The 13,174-nt window shown below is 44.7% G+C and overlaps 1 long non-coding RNA gene across 1 annotated transcript; it reads right to left on the bottom strand.

The window, feature by feature from the left end:
* Positions 1-5,131: 5,131 nt before the first annotated feature.
* Positions 5,132-12,450, bottom strand: LOC144367845 (uncharacterized). The gene is made up of 2 exons (XR_013427362.1): positions 12,020-12,450; positions 5,132-9,581 (listed from the first exon to the last, which is right to left on the bottom strand). It is a non-coding gene; the product is annotated as an uncharacterized LOC144367845 (long non-coding RNA).
* Between the last annotated feature and the right edge of the window lie 724 nt (positions 12,451-13,174).

The following is a 13,174-nucleotide window of genomic DNA, read 5'->3' as shown; positions in this document are numbered from 1 at the left end:
GGCTTGCTGGCAGCTCTGTTCAGGAGCAAAGCTGGTCAGCATCTGCTTTCTGGGCCGCTGGTTTGGAGTGGTGGGACGTGAGCTGCATGCGGCAGGCCCAGCCGCAGTCCCATTACCTGGAAGAGTTGGTGCAGGAGTCCGGTTCCCAGCTGGCGGTTTGTCTGCACCATCATCTGCGCTTGACATTTCCTGGAGGGGAGATTTTATCTTCCTTTAATGGCTGCAGAGACAGTGGGGCTTACTCCTTCTTCCTGAGTCGGTGCTGATAAGGCGGCTGCTCTAGGAATGGGGCGGTTTCCGGTCCTGGCGCTGCCCACAGAGTCCTCTTGCTGCCGTGAGCTCTCCTACGGTGCTACGTTTCCGTCTCCCTGTCCCCACTGGGTCTCGGCGCTGTTCATTTGTGTGCTCTCTCTGTGGATGTGGTTGGAGTGCGCATTTGTTTTTTCCGGTTCTTTCTGATAACGGAATGCCTGCCTCCTCTGGTCTACCTTGGTGTCTGTCTCATGATGGCGTCTTACCATAACGCTCCCCTTCCACTTCCTCACACTAACTCTCCCGTCCTTCCTCCAACTTGTCATGCTGAACGTCTGGTTTGCTGCTCTACGGCACCTCTTCTGGTATTTATTGATCGATTGGTTATTGGTACCTAATGATCCTACAGAACAGGGGGCTGCACTGTGGCCTGTTCCCAGCCTACATAACCCCTCCCATGGGCCTCCACCCGGGGCCTCTCCTTGCCCTCCCCGTGGCCTTCCGGACCCTGCCAGGCTCCCTCCTAGCCCCATTTGTCCCCTTTCTCCCCCTTTCCCTCTCTACCTTCCACAGAGGGCAGAAATGACAACATGACTTGTGACCTTCCGGGTCTCGCCTACTTCACTGAACACGACCATGGTCTCCGGTTCCATCCACTCCTCTGCAAGGGACAAGTTTCGTTATTCTTTATAACTGAATGAAACTCCATTGTGCATGTCGCCACACTATCTTTATCCATTCACCTGTCGATGGACACCAGCCGCGGGACTTGCCTTGGACTCAGTCCCCGGGACCACAGAAAACAAAGCCGAAACCCCTTTTCTAGCTACTTGAACCATATGGAATGCGTTCAGGGCATCTTGGCACAGAGGCCACAACAGTCTTCTTCGTCTAAGTCCCATTTCAATCCGTTTTCTACCAACGCAAGTGCCAATATGTAACCTCTTTATTATCAGTTCTCAAACACTTGAAATCAAACCTTTTAATTTCAAAAGTATGGGAACTTTTACAGACAATTTTGTCGATACTTTACTCTATGGGCCAGATGTGGTGGCACATGCGTGTAATCTCAGTGGCTTGAGAGGCTGAGGCAGGAGGATTCCCAAATCCAAGGCCAGCCTTAGCAACTTGGCGAGGACCACAGCAACTAAGAGAGACCCTGTCTCAATATAAAAGATAATAAGGGCTGGAGATGTAGCTCAGTGGTAAATTGCTCCTGGGTTAAATCCCCAGTACCTGTCCCCTCAAATGATAATAATTGACACTGCATGCTACAGATCCTTTGACATCTGCTGAGCCCTTCCGTGTGGACCCACATCTTTATTGAACACTCTTTCCCGAAAGGCCCTTTCACTAGCAAGACAATGCTGCAGGAAAGGGATCCTTTCAGTGTGCCAAAGACTCTGCTTGCCGTTCCCTGGCTTTGCTGTTGCTAGTCCCCATGAGCTCCGCTAGGAGAGGGATCTCAGCCATTTTATCTACTCCTTTAAAAAAAAAAGTTTTGATTTTTTTCACGCCAGCTTTAGTAAGACACGAGTCGCCTGCCCATGCAGTTCACCTAAAGCACAGAATTCAAAGGCTTTTGGTATGTTCACAGAGTTGGGCCCCCCACGGCCACAGTCAGCTTTGGGACATTGTTCATCACAGTAAAAAAGAAATGCAGGCCGCCGGTCGTTTCCCCCTCAGACTCTCTCAGGCAGCCATGAGTCCACGTTCCATCTCGGTAGATTTGCTGATTCTGATATTTCATATAAACGGAGTCGCAAGAGAGTCTTTTGTGATTGGCTTCTTACACTTACCCTGTTTGCAAGGTTGGTTGGTCTGTTTCGTAGCGTGTCTTAGTCCACTTGAGCTGCTGTAACAAATACCTTAGACTGGGTGGCTTATAAACAAGAGAAATTTATCTCTCCTCGTTCTGGAGGCTGAAAGTCCAAGATGAAGGTGTCAGCAGATTCTGTGGGCAGTGAGGGCCCACTCGCCGTTTCACAGAAGGTGCCTTCTTGTGTAGGTGGGGGGAGGAGGTCTCTGAGGTTTCTCAAAAGGGCACCAATTCCATTCATGAGACACCCTTACTCCTCGGTCATCTCCAAAATACCCGCCCTGTCACACATGCCCTGGAGACTGGGTTTCAACATATGAATTTGGAAAGAACACAAATCTTCAGCCCGTAGCAAGCATATATCATCAGTATGTATATTTTATCCCTAGTTGCTGTTGCCAAATAACCCTTCACTGTGGATACAGTGCATTTTACTTATCTATCCATCAGCTGGACTTTAGGGTGGTTTCCACTTTTCTGGAATATCTCTATGCAAGCTTTTCTGTGGACACACACTTTCATTTCTTTTGGGCAATGTCACCTTGTGGAATTTCCCGTGACTCCATGTTTACCCTCTGAAGTTGCCACACTGTTTGCCAAGCAGTTGCGCCATCTTGCAAGCCCATCTGCAGTGTACGGGTCGCCATTTCTGTCCATCTTCAGCAACCACTGTTTCTTACTGCTTCCTCCTTTGCCCATCTTCTTGCAGTATGCCAGGCACATGACGGGCACTTAAATGCTTAATTACAAATAATGTAACCATCCCCCTAATTACAGCGTGCTCTTCATTCTTATGTGCATGTATTGGGTGTACCCATTATGGTCACGTGTGTTCCACATAATACAGCTAAAGTATCGTTACATATCGTATCGGTCATTAGCTGTCCTATTTGGGGATGTTCTGCTGTTGGGACAGAAGGCACAGGGGAGGTGTGGGGTATCTCTCACTAACAATGGTCAGAGCCAAAAGCCTGAGCCACCAAGGACCGCATGGCCAATGTAGAAAACAGAGGCCAGTTCTGGCTGGGCTCAGTGGCCCCTGCCTGTAATGCCAGCTGCTCAGGAGGCTGAGGCAGGAGGATCACAAGTTCAAAGCCAGCCTGAGAAACTCAGGGAGGCCCTATCTCTAAATAAAATATAAAAAGGGCTGGGGATGTGACTCAGTGGTTAAGGGCCCCTGGGTTCAATTGAAAGAAAGAAGGAAGGAAGGAAGGAAGGAAGGAAGGAAGGAAGGAAGGAAGGAAGGAAGGGAGGGAGGAAACGAGGGAGGGAGGGAGGGAGGGAGGGAGGGAGGAAGGAAGGAAGGAAGGAAGGAAGGGAGGGAGGGAGGGAAGGAGGGAGGGAGGAAGGAAGGAACATTGGCCAGTTCTGGTCATTACCCAGGCCAAGGTCTAACTCCAGATAAAAGACTTTTTTAAAAACCTTCCATCTGACTACATGCCAGCTTTGCCCAGATATGAACAACGAAATTCCATGTGTCTCAATGACATTTTATTACTGAATCGAAAACATGATTTTAAAATGCAAAGTCCACATATTTTCCATAAGTCTCAGATCCATTTTGATTTGATTTCCCCCTATTTTGGTTTTAAATGGGGGAAAAAATATCCTAAAAACATTTTTTTTTTCTGATTTGACCTTGTACAAAATAGGTCATCATCCCTGGGCCAAGTAATCATTTATTCATCAACGACACCCTGCTAGTTTAGGGGTCTGATGCAGGAAGCCCAAACCAAGAAGAGGTGCTACACACTCTAAGAACCTTTCCGGTTGGGGACTCGGGGGGAGGGGTGGGGTGGGGTCGGGGTGGGGGGCGGGGAAGGCTTACATTTTAAATGCAAAGGCTTTTAGGTTTCTGTCCTGAGGACCTGGAAGACAAAGAAAGGATGAGCTAAATCTGTCCTTTCCTTCACCTGGGGTTCATTCCATGTCATGGCATTACAATTTGTCCCCAGAATGTCCCCAGGGAACCTCCAGCATCCTGCTTCTCGTGGCTGCCGTGATGTCTAGCTCTCCTTCCTGGCTGTAACGAACCCCTCAGACTGCTTCTTCCTCCGACAGGTAGTGTAGTTTACGTGTCCTGAACACTCACTCCCTGGACTCTCCACACCGTGCTCCTGGGACGCGGGTCTGGTCACGCTGGCTTCCCCACGTCAGCCTCCGAGTAACCGGGGCCATCTTGCTTCTCCGTGCAGCTTCTTTATTGGATGATCAAGATCGTGTTTGGCACATTGTGGGCCACTGATGAACATGGAAATGACAACAGATTCCATCCTTGACAATCACTGACTTAAAAAATTAATGAAGCAGGTGCCCCTGTCGGGTCGGCACAGACGATGATTACCTGCTGTGAAATCTGTCTGCCCGTGACAATTGGGCACTGGAGGGTTTGGAGCAGGCTGTGATCTGGAGGTGTGTCTGCAGAGGTAGGTCTACTGGGCCCGAGAAGCAGGGCTCAGTGTATAAACAAGGCCCCGGGCAGCGTCTTCACCTCCTCCCGGGGACCGGGGACCGCGACCTCCTCTCTGCCCCTGGTGAAAGGACGGGTTTCCCTGGCCGACAGGAATCCTCCTGCCAACACGCTTTCTTCCCGGCCCTTGCACTTCCTTGTTCCACAGCCAATTTCAAACCCCGGGGGGAAGGAGCAGAGGCTCCCGGTGCGAGATGGGAATCACTAAAGCAGAATAGATGGCGATGCCAAAAAATGACCGGAGTGAGGGCCAGCGTCCCAAAGGGTGACACCAATACCGCGACTGGGAAGGAGGAGGGAGAGGCAGGGCAACGCGGTGAGGAGGAAGGCACATCACCCCAGGAAGACCACAGAGTGGGCCCTCAGAAGGGTGATTGGATGAGCCTCCAGGACATTGTGCTGGGTGACACAAACCCGTCACAAAATGGACTAGCACTGTATGATTCTGCTTGTCTGAGGTACCCAGAGGAGCCAAACCCATAGATAGAAAGTAGCATGGCAGCCATCCAGCCCCGTCCGGCCCGGGCAAGAGGAGGAAACAGGACCTTCTTTAATGCATCTAGAGTTTCAGTTTCACAAAATGAAAAATGTTCCGAGGACTTAAATTCAACTTTATTGAGGTTTAATTTGCGTAATACAAAACGTTTAGATTCTCTAGGCATTACCCCGTGATGAGTTTTAACCACTGTAGTTAAAACTGCAGACTTGTGTAGCAATCATCTGATTAAGATCTAGAATATTTATGTCACCCTAAAAGTCTCCCCTGACTCCCTTCCCCATGTGTCTGGACCAACCACCCCTGGCCAAGACAACCCGAGATCTGCTTTCTAGATTAAATTTGGTTTTCCTAATATTTCACAGAGATGCAATCATATAGCGGTTTCTCTTTTGTGTCTGGTTTCTTTTCCTTACCGTACTTTAAAATACACCCACGTGAATCACTAATTTATTCCTTTGTGTTGCAAAATGATATTGCACTGTATGGACATGTTGCCATTTATTAATTTGCCTATGGGTGGACATTTCAGTTGTTTCTAGTTCTTTGGAAATTATTATTCATAAGAGCTCTATGAATGTGCATGTGTCTTTATAGGGGCCTGTGTTTTTATTTCTCTTGGATAAATGCCTAGGAATTGATTAAAGTCGCTTTATGAGAAAAGGCCATGGTAGTAACATGTTCAATTACCGCCAGCAACGCATGAGAGTTCCCGTTTCTCCACATTCTCGTCAACACTTGGTATTGTCATATTCTCAAACTTCAGCGATTCTAGTGGGTATGTGTGGTTTTAGTTTGCATTTCCCTGATGCCTAATGACGTTGAGTATCTTCTGCGTGCTTTTTATACTGAAAATACTGTTTCCCAGTCTATGACTTTTGTTTTCATAATAGTGTTTTACCAAAGGCAAGTTTTTAACTCTAAGATTCGTTTTCCAATTTTTAAATGTTTTCTGTTTCCTGGGTGAGAAATCTTCCATGATCCCAAGGTACCAAGATTTCTATCTTAAACATTCATCTACAACTTTTACATTAGTGAAATATGATTCATTTCAAGTTAATTTTGTATTGGATGGGAGATAATCACAAAGGTTCCTATTTTCCATGTGGATACCCAGTTTTTCCTACACAGTTTGTTAAAAAGATCCTCTTTCCCTCAGTTGAAATATCCTGGACACTTTGTCAAACATTAATTGACCACATATGTTTGTGGGTTTGTTTTCACTACTTTCTACACTCTTCTATTGATCTATTTGTGTATTTTCATACAAATACTACACTCTTTTAATTACCAAAGCTGAATATTAAATTCTGAAATTAGGTGATGTTGCTCTTTGAACCAATATTCTTCATTTTCAAAATCATTGTGAGTTTTATAAGCTCTTTGCATTTCCATATGAAATTTAAATTTTTATAAAAAGCCTGCTGGAGTTTTGATTGGGATTGCATTGAATATGCAAATAAATTTGGAGATAATTGACATTTTTAAAAAATTCAAGTCTTGGGCTGGGCTATGGCTCAGCAATGGAGCATTCACCTAGCATGTGGAGGTCCTGGGTTCGGTCCTCACCACAAAAAAAATAAATACATAAAATAAAGGTATTGTGTTCGACTACAACTAAAAAATAAGAATATATATATATTTTTTAAAAAAACTCAAGTCTTCCTGTCCATGAACATAGTCTATTTGTTTATAAATTTGAAAATTTCTTTCAGCATATTTTTTAGTTTTTTTGCACGCAAGTTTTATACATATTTGTTAAGATTATTCTTGAATGTTTTGTGACCATTGAAACTATTATACATTTTTATTGTATTTTCAGTTGTTCGTTGCTAGTTGACCTTGAATCCTGCAAACCTACTAACTCTTCACATCTAATAACATTGTTTTGTAGATTCTTTAGGACTTTCTATGTTTAAGATCATGTTGCCCAAGAATAAAAATCATTTTACATTTTTCTAATACATATACCACTTATTTATTTTTCTTGTTTTATTGCATGGGCTAAGATCTCCAGTATAACACTCTCAAGGTGAGAGTGCACATCCTTGTCTTAATCCCATTCTCAGGCTACAATCAGTCAGTGGTTCATCATGAAGGACATGTTTAGCTGTAAGTGCTTTGTAGATGTCCTTCCTTAGCTTGAGATGATTTCCTTTTATACCAGATGGTTGAGAGTTTACAAATGAGTATTAAATTTTGTCAAAAGTTCTTTTCTTTTGGGGGGCACAGGGTTGCATACAGGGCACATCTGTTGAGATATTGTGCAGAAAAGTCTGAACCTGACAGGGCTAAGAATGCTATACTTTGGAGGGCCTGTTTGCAAGGTTGGCCTTTTGCTGGCTTCTGGGGACTTAGAACTCAGGAGGTCCCCACCATTCCCAGAGGTGCAAGGGTTTAGCACATACCACAACCAAACTGTACAAACAATGTGGTTGATGCTGAACACCTACTTTCCTTCTGGGAGCCTGGAAATGTGTGTGTCATGTGGAGTTGCCTAACCCCCAGTGACAACCCTGGGCTCTGGGTTTTTATGTTCCCGTAGACAGCATTTATCACGTGTTGCCACAACCCCTTCCTGGGGATATTAAGCACAGAGAGAGGCATTTCAAAGGCTTATGCCTACTCTCTTCCAAGCCTCACTCTATGCACGTTGTCCTGTGGCTAATTTTGCTCTATGTCCATTCACTGTACTAAATGTCAGCCACAGACAGGTCGTCTTAGAGGCATCAGCACAGATATCATACAATTTTCCCCCTTAACTCCTAATGTCAGTTACATCGACTGATTTTGAAAATTTCACCAATTCTGAATTCCTGCATTGCCTCGCTTGACACTCTCCTCTTTTTATGTTGTAGAATTTGATCTGCTAATATGCTGTTCTGGATTTTGCATCTATGATGATAATTTTCTCTATTGTAATTTTCTTATTATAATTTTTCTGGTTTAGGTATCAGGGTTAACACAGGCCTCGTAAAATGAGCTGGAAAGTGTTACCTCTCCTGAATTCTGAAAACTCATTGAGCACTGGTGTTTTTCTTTTCTTTTTTCTTTTTTCCTTATTTATTTGAAACTGGGGATTGAACCCAGTGGTGCTTTACCACTAAGCTACATCCCAAGCCCCTCTGATTTTTTATTTTAAGACACGGTTTCACTCAGTTGCTTAGGGCCTTGCTAAATTGCTGAAGCTGGCCTCAAGTTTGTGATTCTCTCGCCTCAGCCTCCCAAGTGTCTGGGATCATAGGCGTGAGCCACCTTACCAGGACGGGTCTTCTTTCTCTCTTAAATGTTGGCATTTTGGTGGTGCTACTGATGGAACCCAGGGCCTCATGTGCGCTGGGCAAGCGCTCTACCACTGAGCTATGTCCCTCTTGAACATTTAGCAGATTTTCTGTCACTGTTTATTTTGTGTCGCCAAATAAACGCAGACAAAATCGTGTCCAAGGAATGGAAACGTACCGATAGTCCTAAAGATCCGGAAGTCCAAGATCAAGCGATGTCACCTAGCAGTGGCCCTCTTGCTGTGTCCTACCGTGGCAGAAGGCATCACAGGGCAAAGACAGGGTGAGAGAGGGGACGAGGACACACCCACCCCTGCCCTGGTGGCCTTAGTCCATTCAGGAGGGCCGAGCCCTGGTGACCAAGCCCCTCTTCAAAGTCCCACATCCCAGTGAAGTCCCAGTGGCAACTAGAATTCAACCTGAGCTTTGCAGGGAACAGCGTTCCAACCACAGCTTTGTCCAGTCGGGCCATCCAGGCCCTGTGTCTTCTCCGTGAAAAATTTTTAAATGACATTTAATTTCTTTCTGGAGATAAAGGCTATTCAGATTTTCTACTTTTCTCAAGTCAGTTCAATCGTTTGTATCTTTCAAAGAATTTCTGCATTTCACTTAGGTTTTGAAATTCATTGGTACCAGTTTATTCATAATCTCTCTCCACCATCTCTTTCCGCCATAGGATGTACGGTGAGAAGCCTTCCTTCTGGATATTGTGATTCGTGTTTTCCATCCTGTTTCTCTGACCAGGAGCTTATAGATCTTTTCAAAGAACTATCTCTTCCAACTTTCTCCATGGTTTTGCTATTTTCTATTTCCGTTAGTTTTCACTCTTTACTTGGGTTTAGTTTCATTCGCTTTTCCTTTTTCAGCCATTGAAGACAGAAGCTTGGGTCATGAATTCTAGATCCTTCCTTTTTTTCCTAAAAGATGTATTAGCTGACATAAGCTTCTCTGTAAGCACTTCTCTAACCGCCTGGTCGCAAATTTCGTTACGTCGTGTTTTTCTTTTCATTCGGTTCAAAATATTGTCTGATCTTCATTGATTTCTTCATTGACTCATGACTTATTTAGAAATGTGCTATTTATTTTTCTAATATTTGTAGTTTTTTAAAGAGATTTGATATCCTTTGTTCTTGTTGATTTGCCTAATTTTAGCTAAGTTCATGATATCCGGATACAGGCGATAGAGTTCCTCCTATCACTTGGCTAGTAGCTTCTTGTACACTTTGACTGTTTGATGCATTTGACCGATAATTTTCATGGCTACTGCAAAGATAAATTTCAAGTGTGTTCTGAATTTATTAATTCTTAATATTAATGGTGATAGTTAATTTTATATTTTATAGTTTAAAACATGACTGATTTTTTTAATAACCATTAATTTTAAGTTGAACATTTAGATTTTTATTTAAAGCTTTTGGATGTTGACTTTTCATTTTAATTTATGTCATTAAATTTGAAACTAAAAATATCATATCTTCAAACAGGCAGAGCACAGAAGGTTCTTTGGGCAGTTCAACTATTGGGTATAAAACCAGTTTTTACATTGGTCAAAATTGACTCGACATATAACACCAATAACGACCCCTAACGTAAACCGTGGACCATGGGTGCTAATGACGTGTGGGCGTAAGACCATCGATGGTGATAAAGGGACCGTAGTGGCTGGGGACACGACAGGGGGAGGTGATGCCTGTGTGGGGGAGGGGCTCCTACTTTCCATTCAACTTTGCTGTGAACCTCAGAGGGCTCCAGAAAATGAAGTCTAGTTTAGAAAACAATCATAAGATCTCACAGCACTCAGGAGGCTAGACCATTTGAGTGTTTAAAAAGCTGGCCAGGCAGGGGCTGGGGCTCTGGCTCAGGGGCAGAGTGCTTGCCTAGCATGTGTGAGGCCCTGGGCTCCATCCTGAGCACTGATTTTTATTATTTTTATAAAAATGAAAAAAAAATAAACACGTGCTGTTTGCATACAGCTACAAAAATAAATAAATAAAATTAAAAAAAAAAAAAACTGGCGGAGCCAAGAGGCGCTCCAGAGGTTGGGGCGGGAGGATCGCCTAGACCAGCTTGGACAGCTCGGACAGACCCTGTCTCAACATTAAAAAAAAAAAAAAAAAAAAGGGTCTGGGGATGCAGCTCAGTGGTAGAACACCCCAGGTCCAAACCCTAGTACCTCAAAATCATCAACAACAAGAAAAAAAAAAAGGTTTAAAAGTAAATATTATTGCTGCTACTAATCAGTCTCCCTCATCCCATGTGGTTCCAAGTGTGACTTTTTAAAATCCCCTTTACCTCTAATCAGCTTTACCAGGTGACAGTAAAAGCACTTAGTTCACATCGACATTCATTCAGAAAGGAGGCATGCGGAGGCTGAAGTCCCTGGGATGTGAGTCAGTTATTAAATCCACGTGGCCTTGGAGAGAGCCCCCTTGTGCCCGGCTGGCCGCCCGCCCCACGGGGACTGGGTTAAGACTGGACTCACAAGTGCCCTACAGAGGCTTCTCCTGTGAGTTCAGCAGGAGCTCGGTAAATAATATCAGAACTGAGTCATTTATGGTCGAATGACACAGAATGAAAAATAAATGCCTCTCAGGCAGTTCCTGTTACCTAATATGGACCAAGAAGTAGGCACTTTAACTAAGAGCCCCACCTGTGACCCGCGTGAACTCTTCCCTATAAGGATGTTGATCTAATTTCCTGATCAAAAAAGGAGTCCAAAAGCCCTGTAAATGATCTGTCTGGGCCTGAAAGAAGGTCTCTTTTCTCTTCTCAAAGACCGTGCCCACGTATGTCTACCGAGTGTACCTTCTGAGCAGCTGAGGGGCTGTGTTTGGCTCTGTCCTGGGGAATGTCAGTGCAGACTGCTCTTAGCCGCGGGAAAGGTGGAATCACCCACCCAGCGCAGGACGGGGGGCAGAGTCTGTGGCCCTGGGAGTGAGAAACAGGGTCCTGAAAACAAATCCATACTCAGAACTTGGAAAGAAGACTGGTATCCTTAGAGGATTCTCTTTTTTTTTTTTTTTCAATACAACTGTCCATTCTACTGGGAATGATCAGCCCGGGCAGAGGAGGCTCGTGGAACCGACATGACCAGTGCCTAGACCTTCCCACCTGAGAGTAAAGGTGAAACGATAGAGAAGGTCCTCTTTCTTGGAGAAATGGGGTTAAATGGCTGTTCTCAGATAAGTGAATTAAACTTTGAGAGCCATAAGGAAAAGGAGCCCTTTTCTAAGGAAGTGACAACAGATTCATAAACTGCATGACTCATAAACTGCTTTCCAATTGCAAAACTGATCGTGAATCACTGAAGAAAAACTTAAAATCTTGAAAAATCTGAGTTGTCTTTCAGGAATCAGCAACTGCAGTCTCTGCTGTTGGTGAACATATTCTTATTCACTGGCCTGGAATAACCTTACGGTGATACTAAAATAGGTCAGATTGTTAGAAATGTTTGTTTAAAAGCCAGACTGGGCTCTGAAATTTCTTTTGAATGAATCATAAGAATCTGGGTGAGAAAAAGAGCTATGCTTAGATAAATCTGTTTGAAACAGGCCTTAGAGAAAAATAAAGAAATCTCTTTTAGTAGAAAACCGTGAATTCCTAACGAGGGCTCTGGGTGAACAGCAACCCGAGACAGGACGAAGGGACCCTGACCGTCAGGATTCCCAACAGAGGGAGGGGCAGAGTTTACCAGCACAGACCTGGGAAGGGATTCCTTGTGCAAAAACCACCGTGGACAGGTGAGCTGGCTGGAGACGGGAAGCTGTGCTGTGCTGTTGTCTAAGACCTGGAAGCAAATGCGTGACCCAAGGGTGCTTCCAAGCAGCTGTGAATGATGTCTACTCAGATTTCAATCATTAACTTCAGAGCAGCCTTGGGCTGGTGTCCAGGTTCAGGAGAAAGGACAGAGGTAATAAGATTTAACTGGAAAGATTGGAGTGAGTGAAAGAGGAGAAACACACTATTGGAGTTTAGGGGAATCATTGTATGTTTAGATAAGGAGAGTTCAGGGGAAGTTACGGGCAGTTTGGATTAATACTTGGAAAACTGGAATCTAAATAAACAATAAAAATGTCTCCAGACCATGTAAACATGATATGAGTTTTACAATTTACCTAGAAAATCTCTTAAAATTTGCTTGCTGGATTGATGTGTGATAGTCTCATTGAACATTTCTCCTCCTCCTCCTCCTCCTCCTCTTCCTCCTCCTCCTCCTCCTCCTCCTCCTCCTCCTCCTCTTCCTCTCCTCCTCCTCCTCCTCCTTCTCCTCCTCTTTTTTGGTTCTGGGGATGGAACCCAGGGCCTCACCCTTGCTTGGCAAGTGTTATACCCCCTGATCCATACCCCCAGCCCGATCTAAGTGAATCTTAAAGTCAATGAGAACCATTATTTTATGTCTCTAGTATTTGATGGTTGAGAGTACTTTAAAAACCACAGTTATTCAGAGGAAAAAAAATACTCAAGCATTATCACCAAGGATAGGCTGCACTGACACCAACAGAGGGTTCCAAGTACTCACCGGCTAATCCTTTCAATTATCTTAGAAACTATGGCATGTCAACCTTCAAGAGCGGGAGCCCTCTTCCAAAAACAACCTCCCCACCACAGTGACTGCTCAGTAAACGTTTCCGCAGCACTGTCACCGTTCCCTGTGGAAACGCTACGTGCCCGGCCACAGGACAAGCTCTCGGCCTCTTCTGATGGAGAGCCTGGTCCTGGGCCTGGCTCTTCTGCTTCGCTTGTCCCCTCTGGCCAGGCGTTTCAGTCAACTTAGATCAAGACCCAGTCTCCCTCTGCATTTTGACCTGGGGTTGGAGTTCGTTGTGTCCAAGGCACTCGCTGCCTGGGGACAGCTG

The sequence above is a fragment of the Ictidomys tridecemlineatus genome, chromosome 11 (genome assembly GCF_052094955.1).
Source record: "Ictidomys tridecemlineatus isolate mIctTri1 chromosome 11, mIctTri1.hap1, whole genome shotgun sequence".
Lineage (NCBI taxonomy): Eukaryota > Metazoa > Chordata > Mammalia > Rodentia > Sciuridae > Ictidomys > Ictidomys tridecemlineatus.
Note: the sequence above shows the minus strand (reverse complement) of the source record. Positions and strands in the feature narration are given on the sequence as shown.